Source organism: Myotis lucifugus, unplaced genomic scaffold (genome assembly GCF_000147115.1).
Source record: "Myotis lucifugus unplaced genomic scaffold, Myoluc2.0 scaffold_384, whole genome shotgun sequence".
Lineage (NCBI taxonomy): Eukaryota > Metazoa > Chordata > Mammalia > Chiroptera > Vespertilionidae > Myotis > Myotis lucifugus.
This window is the reverse complement of record NW_005871432.1, coordinates 944,337-956,964: the sequence shown is the minus strand read 5'-3', so window position 1 is coordinate 956,964 and position 12,628 is coordinate 944,337. Positions and strand designations below refer to the sequence as shown.

General features: G+C 50.8%; 1 protein-coding gene across 1 annotated transcript in view; it reads left to right on the top strand.

The window, feature by feature from the left end:
* The window catches only part of KCNJ6 (potassium voltage-gated channel subfamily J member 6), a 103,368-nt gene that overhangs the window by 21,044 nt on the left and 69,696 nt on the right, over positions 1–12,628 (top strand). The gene's annotated exons all lie outside the window — the stretch shown is intronic.

Here is a 12,628-nt window from a genome sequence, read left to right as displayed (position 1 = left end):
TTCCCAGCGGGGGAGCTACAGAACCCCTGCCTGTGTGCGGGTTTAGGCCACTACGTTTGTGGTAACGCGTTACAGCAGCAACGCAAAGCTGATAAAGATGTACTCTCTTATAGCTCCTGTGGTTAGGACTCTAAGATGGGTTGGCCTGGCTGAGTTCCTTGTGGAGGCTCAAGGAATAATCCATTTTCTTGCCTTTTCTAGCTTCCAGAGCCTCCCACACTCCTTGGCTCATAGCCCCACTCTTCGTCTTTAAAACCATCAGGGTACATCTTCCAATATCTCTCTCCCTGTGTCTCTCTGAGCTTCTGTCATCACGTCACCTTTTCCTTTTCTGACCCTCTTGCCTCCCTGTTGTAAGGACCCTTGTGTTCATCTTGGGCCCATCCACATAATCCAGGACAGTCTCCCACCTTCAGATTCCTGACTGACTCCCACCTGGAAGGTTCCTTTTGCCCATAGGGTAGCAAGGCGGCCTCATTCTGCAAGCAAGATACTGGGCAAAATGGGATGGACTTTGCTTTGGGGCAAATCACGCCTTCTCTGAGCACAGTCACTGTAGCTACTATTTCACTAACTCCTTTAGGGGACAAGCTCTTTCATACCCACCACTCAAGGCGGCCTCATTCTGCAAGCAAGATACTCACGTTGAAGGAGCTTTTAGAAATAAAATGCCAAATACATGTAGACAGTCAGACGTTATCTCCTTTGTCCTGATCGCAGCCCTGTGAGTTAGGGTGAGGGTAGAGGCTCCACTGCAGGGGTGGAGAGAATCACAAGAGTTGGAGAGCCAGGTTGGAAACCCATGAGTTGGAGGGACATTTGCACATAAAAACGCTGTGAAAAGTGCCCAGTTTATAAAGCAGGTCAAGCGACCAATGACCAAGTGACCCAAAGTGCTGCTTTGAATCTCAGTAGGTAGATTTCTCAAGAAGGTGTCCAGGAGGAAGCATGTGGGCGGGGTCTTTGTAGAATCCTAATTGTCTTAGATTTTTGAGCCATGGATGCTCAAAAAAATGTTCATTGGCTATCAAACTTCAGACACTACATGAAGCACAGAATTAGAACTGTTTTCGAGATTACTCAAGCAAAAGGGGGTGTGCTTTGATCCAATATATCCAGGAGATTGGGGCCAAGTGGGCGAGGTTCAAATATTCTGATTATGCAGGTGGATCCGGGTTATCTGAGTCTGAAAAGTTGGAAGGTGGAGTAGGAAGTAGGGGTTGTCATAAACCAGAGTCCTCCCCAAAAGAACTGGCTGCTTGTAACACTTGGTCCTCCCATAAGCATAGCCCTCCCTCCCTTTAACTCCAGCCTCTCTCTCCCTCACCCCCAAACTCCTACCCAGGCATTCACTCCTCTGGGGGTCAGTCTCTCTCTGAGTCACACATGCTGCCTCATCATCCATCGCGGGGGGAGGGGGGGGAGGGGGGCGCGGATTGCAGGGTGAAACCTGGAACCTTGCAGTAGATCAGGTTTCGTGGAGATCGGGTTAGGTCCCCTCCATCTCGGGGGAAGTTGTTGATGGATGATGACCTGGCGGAGATGGGCCCATGCCAACCAAAGAGGAGGAAGTGATGGGGAAGATGGCACACAAGACGTGCCTTCAAAGAGAGTGATGTGAGCGTGGGAGGCTGTCGGAGGCCTTGGGAAAACAAAGCCCTGCGTGTTTTTGGAGAGCTGGCCCTCTTGTGACCTTCCTGATAAGCTCAGTGCGCAACCTAAAAGCTCTCCGCTTGTACTGACATTCAGTGTTGCCAGAAAAATCTCCCGGATGGAAAGAAGCACTGAATTCCTGCGTTTTCTCTCGGAACTCGTGCCTATCTATAATTATAACCGAAAGCACGTTCGATGGATGATACATTTATTTCATAGTTATTGTTCCAGTTTTCAAGATAAAGTTCCAACAGTGATACTTTTTCTCCTGTTCAGCATGAAGCTTTCGTCCCTATTTTACTGAAGTGGATTCCTTCCTGGCCTCTCCCCAGCCTCCTGAGGGCTTCCCACACCTGCCCTCCCTGCCCACCATCCAGTGGGGAATGAGTGGGCACCTTGGCTGCTGCCAGCTCACTCTCTGCCCAGGTAGCCCTGCCCAGGTAGCTCTGCCCCAGGTAGCCCTGCCCAGGTAGCTCTGTCCCCGGTAGTCCTGCCCTGGTTGCCCTTCCCAGGTAGCCCTGAGGAAGTCTCTACTCCAACAAAACTGGACACACTGTGTTCCAGCCGTGTCTTCCTTCTGCCCTTGGTAAAGGCTCCATTCTGAGTTCTTCTGAGACTTTAGCTGAGAATTAAACCAGGAGAGATCTCAGAGACCATCTCACTCAAGCACTTCGCTTTGTATAGGAAAGAGCTAAATCTGGAGGTGAAATAGACCCAATTCTTCCCAATGAAATGACTGCTCGAGTCAGGCTATCCATGACTGCTCGAGTCAGGCTATGGGCCTAGAGCCGGCCGCCTTGAACTTCCAAAGTAGCCAGTGCTTTGCCCCTTGACACTGACACCAATCATTCCTGGAGTTCACAGGCTTAGTCCATTTAAGTGGATTAATTCATTTTAATATCACTTTAATTTTGCTTAGTTTCCAATACACCAACCTCCTCAAAAAGGGTAAAGAAAACCATTGATCCAGCTAAAAGCAAATGACATCACTTTTGCTCATTTGTCTTGGCAGCATTTTAGCCTTTTCACCTCCCAGGGGAGTCCATTAAAAAAAGTGAAGAAAATCTAGACGCAGCCCTGGGTGAAAGCAACATGAACCCCACTGTCTGCCCCAAAGCATCCGCACGGCCAACCACAGTTCTGCCTGTCATAGCAGATCCCCGCTCTTCCCCATGTGAGTCCTAACCGGCGATCCCTCCACCTCGGTCTCCCCTCGCACCTAGAATTGTCCTACATCTTACATTCAAGGGGCATTTTCTCATATTACATATGGCATCAAAACAGAAAAAATCCCATACATTTGATACCTGAGATGTAACTAAATGCTTCAGGAAAATTCCTTAACGCCTCATGCCTCAGTTTCCTCATCTATAAAATGGACAGAATGAAAGCATACTCACTCCAAGAGATTATTTAAGACCCAAAGCAATGATATCATTTTCTTCCTTTTCTTTTTTCAATCCCCAGGAAACTGTGGCTGACTTTCATGTGGGGATCTCACCTTCTCGGGGACCTAACCCAAGGAAATCCCCTTTTCCTGAATGAGGGAGACCTGCCCTGAGGGTTAACATGGCCTCCTCTCCTGCTAGCTTCCTTCTCCCCAGCACCTCGGGCTGTGCAGACTGTGACTTGGGAAAATTCCATAAATCGACCTTTCGTCTTCCCACAGCATCATGGGAAAGGTCTCCCGTGACTCAGTCTCCCCAATAACACGGCGCTGACCTGCACGGTGCCGACCTGGGGTTGCATGTTAAGATCTTGATGGAAATTTTCTAAAAGCTTTGCCATGTTTCTGCATCTTTTTTGAGCAGAGTTTAGACCACGTATAATCTAACCTCTCTATGAGTTCCCGTCTGTGTTATGAACATACTTTAAGACAGAGAGTTGTTTGCATTTTAGTTTTGCTGTTTCCTGCTTCATCTCAGCCATGGCTGCCTCTGAACCCTAGAAAGGGGGTGTTTATGCCATCCCTGCCCCAACCCACCTCACCCGCAGGCAGAATCCCATCCATCTTGTGGATGCCCACGGCCTTCGTTGTTTAAAGGTTATTAAACAGCAGATATGGGTGCCTCGTTTAGGAAAATAAATACATTGTCCAAAAGTCACTGGTAGTAATTGGGAAATGACAACAACATTATTGAGGTCTTTGGGCTAACACTTCATCAGTATCATTTCACCCAGTTGCTAAAGCAATTCTTTGAGGTGAGTATTATTTCGCTCTGTTCACTTCATAGACTTCAGAGGAAACTGAGGCGTGAGGGGTTAAGGAATGTTCTCAAAATCAATCGTCCAAGGAGGAGAAGATCTGACCAACTCAGAGGCCATCCCAGAGGCACAGCCCCATTAACCAGGGTCTGTGACTAGGGTCACAGCCTGCAAATTGAGAAGCGCAGCGAACTTAACTAGCACTGAGAAAAATGACAGAGTCAAAAGGAACAGAAAATCTCTCAGTGCAGGGCATGCGGTAGAACAGGACACTTTTGGGGTAGGTCTATACACCCACACACAGACTTTACACACCCATGCTCACATATGTGTCCACGGAGTTGCAATGAAAAATAAATTTCTTACTGTGAAGTATCATCCAAAGAAGTTTTAAAACAATGCACTCAACTCAACTACTCAATTATAAAACATTTTTCTCTAATGGAGGATTGCCTTTTTTTACATCATGCATGTATGACTTCCTGCCTTCCATTTATGATAAGGGAGGTGGTATTTATTTATTTTAACAAATGTCCACGTCAAATGGCAAATTAGGCACCAGCCCTTGCCTGAGCTGAGTGGTGACATGCTTAAGGCCTGAGGCTCTGGAATGAGATTAACCTCAGCTTAAACCCCAGCGCTTGGCTCCCCCACTTGCCCATACCTGGGCAAGCTACTTAGCCTCCCTGGGCATCGGGTCCCCCCAGGAACTTCCCTGGCATGGTTCTGGCCAGGACTGAATGAGACAATGCACTTTGCAAGTTCAGTACCGGGCACCTTCCAGACTCGGCAGCTCTTGCCTCGTGAATCCGCACATGTGCCTGGGGAATGGTGGCTTTATTCTGGGGCGTTTGTCTGTGAAGCCTGAGGCAGCTCAGCCCACAGCTGGGGAACATGGGAGAGGGAGGGGCCTCATGATGTCACAGATGTGGTCGCCTTCATGAGGTGGGTACTCAACACCATTTCCTTGTGCATAAATGAAATAACTTTGCTTGACAACCCGTGATGAACCAGCCTCTCAAAAAGAAGGAGCTGTTCGTTAAAGGGTTGAGAACGTTCTAGAAATAACTCTTAAACCACGAAAATTTCTAACCCTAAGTCACTTCCCACTTCCTCCAGAGGAAGCCCTCTCATCCTGGTAAATGGAAAGAGTGACTTTTCCCAGATTCTGATGGGGGACCAACATGGAGCTGACAAGCCTTCCACAACAAGGCTCCTGGCGGCCCAGAAAGGAGCAAGCCACGTTCCCCACGAACACCCTTCCCTTGTGCGACAGAAGCGGCTCGTGGCCTCATGAGCTTGTGTCTGGCCAGGCCTCGCCCATCACAGGACCCTGGTGGGTCTGCTTTGTTGAAGTGGCCGGACCACTGGGAACCAAGAGAACTTCCGTGGAGAAAGCAGCCAGCTTCCGTAGAGTGCGTCAGAGGGCACAGACACGCACATGTGCATCCTGTCTCATGTAACCTCAACTGGAAGACGCCCCCTGATTAAAGTGGACAGACTCTCATGGCCAAGAAGATGGCAAGGGCACAGGAGGAGTCGTGCGAGCAGGGCTGTGGGAGGCCTGTGTAACTTGCAGGAAATTACTTGCCCTGGTGGGACTCACAATCCTTCTCTGCAAAATGTAGTGATAGCTAACCCTATTGTGAGGATTAAATGAGATAACAAGCATGAAACCCTTAGCACACAGGAGATGCTCGATAAATCGTGGGCGCTTACTCCCTCTGGTTTTCTCTCCCCACGCGGCTGGGCTCCAGAACCTTCTCTCTTCCCATGATGTTGCATCAAAGTTTGCTTTACTGCTTGCAAATGTTTAACACTGTGCTCTTCAAAGAGATGGGCACAGCCCGGCCGGTGTGGCTCAGTAGTTGAGCATCGACCCATGAACCAACAGGTCACCGGTTTCATTCCCAGTCAGGACACATGCCCGGGTTATGGGCTCGATCCCCAGTAGGGGGTGTGCAGGAGGCAGCAGGTTGATGTTTCTCTCTCATCAATGTTTCCCTCTCTCCCTCTTCCTTCCTCTCTCTCTAAAAATCAACAAAAACATTTTTTTAAAGAGAGATGGGCAAACACAGCCATTGTTGTATATTTCACAGTAGGTGCCAAGGATAGACACAAAAAGGGGGCTTGAACTTCAAGGAAACAAACATAATTAACTTGGCAGTGGCTCTGGGCAGCTGGTGGCTCAGCCAGGGTGTGAGCTGAGGCTACCGAGCCGTAGCACCACCTGGAGTGGGCGGGCTGGAGTGGCTGGAGACCCGCTCTGTGCCGGAGACCACCAACCACGGAGCAGCAAGTTCGGTGGCAGCAGATGCCCTGGCATCGCAGATCATGGGCTGGAGTGTTGCTCACCTGCTCTCTTTTATTTCGCCTTCGGAGCAGCCCGCTGGCCCAGCAGGATGCACACCGTGGAGTCACAGGCAGTTAGACCACGAGAGGACTCAGCCACTGAGGGAGAAAGACACATCTCTCTGCTGTCAGTAAAAAGCCCTGCCTGATTCCTATGCCGAAAATCAGGTGGGAGGAAACAGGGACATTTTTAAAGCAGACTAAAAATAAAAACTTTAGTCTTTGCCAACAGATTAGAAAAGCAATGCTGATCGGCCTATTTACTGGCCTGTCACCTTGGAGAACAAAAAAGAAAAGAAAAAACAAAGACCTCCCATCAAGGAAAAATCTCTTCAAATGTTACACAGCTGCATCAAAAGTTCTAGAATTATACATTCTTCTGTGTACCCTGGTTCTTTCTTTTATTAGAATTAATTTATGCCAAGAAAAATACTGCTGGCTCAGGCTGCCTGCCCAACTCAGAAGGTATTCTCAAAACCTGTCTTCCTTCTTGTCCAATTACAATGTGATTGTTCCCTGCCCCCGACCCAGAGCCCTAGCAAGCCTGGCCTCCAGCTCCGTGCCCTGGTCACTCCGGTGTGGACACGAGAGCGGCCTGGAGGACAGTCAGCTGGCCGTGCCCGAGTCTGGGTTCAGAGCCCAGATCAGAGGCACACTGTCTGGGAGTGACACCATCATCTCTCTTCATTTTGGGATGCACAAGGGAATGTTCCATTTTGTCTTTTTTTTAATGTAAGGTTCATCGACTCTGCCCTGGAGGCGTGGAAAGGACTAGGCATGTGTTCAAGGACAGAGTCCTCCTGTGGCCTCGCGGCTGGTCCCCAGGACGCGAGTGGCCGAGGACACGGCCCCCTCAGACGCTCCAGCAGCACCGTGAAGCTAACGCTGTGCGATGAGGCGCCCGATTGGATTGAGAGACAAATCTAAAAATAGACAGCAGAGACCCAGCAAAGGAGAAATCACCACGTAAATTGGCTTTTGCAATCCAACCGCGATGAACAGTGGGACGTAATGGAAATGTAATTGTGCGGCCTTGGATGAGGTATTAAGCTTTGAACAGAAAGGATCCGCATCAGCAAGCACCGTGGTGAGCCTTTGAGGGGGCGGGGGTGACTTTGACTTGATTAGCCTTCCCCTTTCCGTCCGTTTACAAGGTTTCCTCCAAATGCTTGAAAAGGGAGGAGGGGGAGAAGTTCTCCAGCAAAATATGACTCTTGAGTTTTGAAGACACTAGAACCATGATCCCCTCAGTCACAGGTAGGTCACCTCCAGTTAGTGGAAATCCCCACTGGTTCTAAATCACTTGGTGTTGTCATACCAACCTGTGAGGCGAGAAGCTGCCAGACGTGTTGATCCTGACTCTCCTGGCGTGGCCTGCACAACCTGGGGCAGGATGCTTCATCTCTCTAACCTCAGGCTCCTCATCTATGAAATGGGGTAACACCTGTGCCTGAGAACTAAATAAGAGAATTCGTGTAAAATATTCAGTGGTGCTGCAAAAAAAAAAAATCAATGCTAGTTATTAGTTTTCCATTTCCTGGGCATTAAAGGGCAAACAGGGCCAGTGGTATGGCTCACTGGTTGAGCATTGACCTATGAACCAGGAGGTCATGGTTCAATTCCCGGTCAGGGCACATGGCTGGGTTGCAGGCTCGATCCCCAGTGTGGGGCGTGCAGGAGGCAGCCGATCAATGATTCTCTCTCATCATTGATGTTTCTCTCTCTGTGTCCTTCTCCCTTCCTCTCTGAAATCAATAAACATATATTTTTATAAAGAAAGAAAGGAAAGAAAGAGAGAGAGAGAGAGAGAAAAGAAAGAAAGAAAGAAAGAAAGAAAGAAAGAAAGAAAGAAAGAAAGAAAGAAAGAAAGAAAGAAAGAAAGGAAGGAAGGAAGAACAGGCAGGCACCACTCCCTCCCTGCTGCTTCCCCATTGCCCTCCATCTCCCTTTGATGAGAACATCTCGGGAACCGGTATCTTCTCCCTGAGGCAAAGGTGACGGAGCCATTCCTGCTGGTCACAAGTCAAGAAGTCACAACCCTGTGCCCCAAGAAGCCACGAGAGGGACACTGATTTCAATGTAGTGATCAGCAATAGAAAGACTAGGCTGATCACTGTTGAGACTAGACTGCAGTCCATGAAAAGCTCACCAGAACCTCAAGATGGTCCTTCCCCACCCTGCATTGACCTCCTGCCCTTCCCCGACCCATCACTCACACACCTAGACTTGCATGGCCTTGGAGATCACCAGTTTTAGAGCCAGTGGTCTTCCACTCAGACCACATACCAACGGGTACGTGTCCCAAGGGCCTCCAGACCCCACAGATCTGAGCCAGAGGAGAGCTGCGTCTACCGGCATCACTTAGGGATGCTTTAGGCTGCAAATAACAGAGATGCTTATGGACAGTGGACTAAACCATGGGGAGCGGCATGCTTTTCTCACATCATATAAAATTGGTGGCAGGAGTGATTAGCATTGACTCTATCTAAAGTAGAGACTCTTTCTTTCTTCTCTGTCAGTCTCAGCAAGTTAATCTTTCATTCTCAAGCTTGTCCTCGCTGGGGGTGCCTTTGTCGGCTCCAGCTGCCATAGCATCATTACCAGGGACTGAGGGCTTAAACAGAAGTGCATTTTCTCACGTTTCCGGAAGCTGGAAGTCTGAGGTCGGGGTGCCAGCACGGTTGGGTTCTGGCTAGGACTCTCTTCCTAGCTTACAGACAGCCGCCTTCTGGCCATGTGTTCCCATGGCCTTTCTTCGGTGAGTGCTCAGGGAGAGAGAGCAGCCTCTCTTCTCATTCTTGTAAGGCCACCAATCCTACGAAATTAGGAGCCTACCCTGTAAGTCATGTAAACTTAACTACTTCCGAAAAGCCCTCTCTCCAAATGCAGTCACATATGGGGCTTGAATTTTGACATATGAATCATGGGGGCGGGAGGGGACAATTCAGTCCGTAGCAGGGTAGGAAAGTGGCTACCATAATCCAGGCATTGCATTTGTGGTAGGAAGAAGGAAAAAAGAAGTGCAAAACATAGATGTCCCTTTTTCAGGAAATAACTCCTTGACTTTCCCGTATGTCCCATGGTCATTCCTAGCTGTAAGGCAGACGGGAAAGTGAGGGGGCGGTGACTGGGGAGGAAGGAGCTGTGTCTGCAGTGTGCCCAGGTTGATGTAGCTGTTTGCCATGATTTTTCTGAGAGCAGTGAAGTGATAAAGCTTCAAGAAGAAGCTCTGATCATTTTGATGATGACTCTACAATGAGGGTCATTTTTTCTTTAAGGGGTTCTTGGTAGATGGGCAGAAGCACCCCTCTTAGGCACTTTTGCTGCATAACAAACTCCCCAATGATAGTAGTCCAGTGGGCGGGCAGTCTGGGCTGGGCTCCTCCTTTCGTCTTGGTGGGGCTCACACATGCACCGAGGTCCGCTGTCTGGTTGGCTGAGGCTGTTGAGGGCTTGCTTGTCTCTGCTCCACATGGTCTCTCCTCCTCCGGGACCAGCCCGGGCGTGGGCACATGGTGCCTGGGCAGGTTCCCAGCGAGGAAGAGCACAGGCACCTGGTCCTCTGCCCATTGCATTAGCCACAGGGAACCACAGGTCAGTCCAGGTTCAAGGGCTTGGGAAGCAGACACCACCTTTCACTGGACAGAGATGCAACGTCACATGGCAAAAGTCTTGTCTATGGATTTGGGGCCATGTTTACCACCTACAGGTACGCTGGTCACATTACGGGAAGCATGCTAACCAAATGCGGAGGCAGGAAGAAGAGGGATGTTCCAAATCTGGGTTTTGTTGAGCGGCATTAATGAAAGTTGTGCGAGTTGAAGTGAGCCTTCTGCACTCTAACGAAAGAGCAAGAAGAAGCTCCATCTTGCACGACTGGCTCCTGGTACCAGCCCCAGCTCTGTTGAATCTCCGTGTATTCACCTTTCATCAGAGCGAAACGGTAAGCACTTAGATGAATAGTATTTGTCTAAATTCATGCAGGACTCGGGAGGAAAACTGGGAATCCGTGAGCAGCTCATTAAGTGATTGGTCAGCAGGCACTGGCCGGGCTAAGTCGCAGGAGGCGGTGCCTGGAGCATACGGCTCTTTCCTCTCGTCTTCTCGTGTCTGCGCACGATCCGTGCTTGAGAATAGGAGGGCCAGGCCGTAATCACGTCAGCTTTCTGTCCCTGACCCGAAAGAAGAGGTCTCTCCACGTGGGATGGCGATGACACCGGGAGGGCAGAGGTCACCCAGCCCTTGATTCTTAATTAAAGTCACTGCTGAGAGACTCGTGACCTCAAGGAAGACAGCCCTGCCCTTTCCGTGCCTGGGCCCACGTGTAACTGTGCAGAATATTCCCCCCGGCTCTCCTGCCCGTGCTTTCTAATTCCGTTCCAGACACCCTGCTGATTGTTTCTGAAGGCCAGTCCCCTGACGCTTTCAAAAATCATCAGTGTCAGATGCCCACGGGCGACAGCACCACCTTTTCTGTTTAATTCCCAGCATGACTGTAACCACTGAAATTCACTGCACATTCCCAAAATATGTTCACGTGTTGGTGGGGGGGAGGCCGACCAGCCCACATGTCCTTCCTCTTGCCCGTGTCCCATGGGATTCCCAGGGCTGCCAGACCCCTCTCCTCTCAGGAGAAGATGCCGCTGCTTGACCTCCTTCGGCGTTCGCCTTCCTGCTCTCTGTGGGAGCTTCGGCAGTGATAGGTCCCGTTCTGATTGGTCAGCAGTGCATCCTGACAAATGCACGGTATCCTGTGTTAACAGCATGTAAACTATATGTGACGACGGCGAAAGCCCAGGGCACTGAGATGAGCCATGTGCCGGCACCGTCCTGCTGGTGGCTGACGCGGATGCCTGTTACTGATGGGAGGACATCGGTTTCCATAGGAACTGGGTGGTTTCCTGGGCCTGCACCGTGCGGGTCTAAAACCTCCTGTTAAGGGAGTTTTGAGCATGTCTATGCCTGCGTTTCCCTGGTCCTCTTTCTCTCGGTTGTTAACAGTGAGAACCTGACTTTTCGGGTTCTCACCAGAGGTGGCCCTCCCGGATCACAGCCTCCACCCGCGCCCTCAGGCTCTCCCGGAGACCATCGATAACTCGGGAAATTGCTGCCCCTGGGCGGGCTCCGGGGTCTCAGGAGGCGCCTCCTTTGCGCCTCTAGTTTCACTAAGACACCTGCTCTAAAAGGGGGAGATAGGAGTGTGGGGGCTCTTAGGCGACATGGTCCTAGACAGCCCCAAACTGTGCTCAGAATCACGCATCCCCTCCATGGCTGAGGCTGAGACGAGCTAAGAAACACAGAGGAGTTTCTAGAAGAAAATATTAAAGTTGCCTAGAAGAACCATTTTATGAGAATCCTGAGAGCATTTCTAAGACACGAGTCCTAACAAGCAGATGGAGGAACTGGGGTGCTGGTTGGGAATTCTAACATCCATGTCTGCCAGAAATCCGCACATCCTGGAGCCTGGCAGGCGCACACTCTGGGCTGAGAAACACAGACGCAAACCCTGGACCTCTGGGCAGCAGAGTGAGTGACAGGCAGCAGCCCGGGGACATCCGGGACTCAGCACAGTAATGTCTGCAAGCTGCTGGGTGTGGAGATGCTGGGGAGGCGTCCTGCTAACTAGGAGGAGTCCTTTAGGGCAAGTGTGAAATCCAGTGCCTGTGCACGTGGGGGCCTGGGGGCCTGGGCTGCCATAATAAACCACACAGATGAGGTGGCAGAAACAAGAGAAATTCACTCCCTCCCAGTTCTGGAAGCCAGAACTTTAACCTGAAGTTGCCAACAGGGTCGCACTCCCTCCTAAATCTCTGGGGCAGGATTCCTCCCGCCTCTCCAGTCTCTGGTGGCTCCTGCTGCTCCTTGGCTATGGCCACATCCATCATCCGATCTCCGCCTCTGTCTTCACGAGGCTTCTCCCCTCGCTGTGTCCTTCCTCTTCTTAGAAGGAGAACTTAGGAGCCACCCTAAGTCCAGGATGAGCTCATCTCTAGGTCCTTAAATGATTATCTCTGCAAAGACCCTACCCCTATGGGGTCACATTCTGAAGTTCTGGGTGGACATGGATGTGGGGGGGCACTACGTCGTGAAGCCCAGACTCCTGGGCATCAGAGGCCGAGGGGTGGGTCCGGCCGAGGGCGGGAAGTCTGCAGACACAGCAAGTCCTCCGGCCGGTGCCCGGCTCCCAGGAAGCCGGCAGATGCTCACGTTCCCCCTCTTTTTTGCTAGAGCGCCGTGCGCCCCTCTGTGAGCGTCCGTCTCCTCTTTCTCTTAGCGGTACATTCGGGTCTGACCGTGGCAGGGAGGCCGAGCTCCAGGGCTGCTGTGTCCAGGATGTGAGCGCACCGTTTCTGTCTGGACCCGACACCGGGGGCTCTGGGAACACCTCCCCGCCTGCCTCCTCACCCCAGCCGCTGCC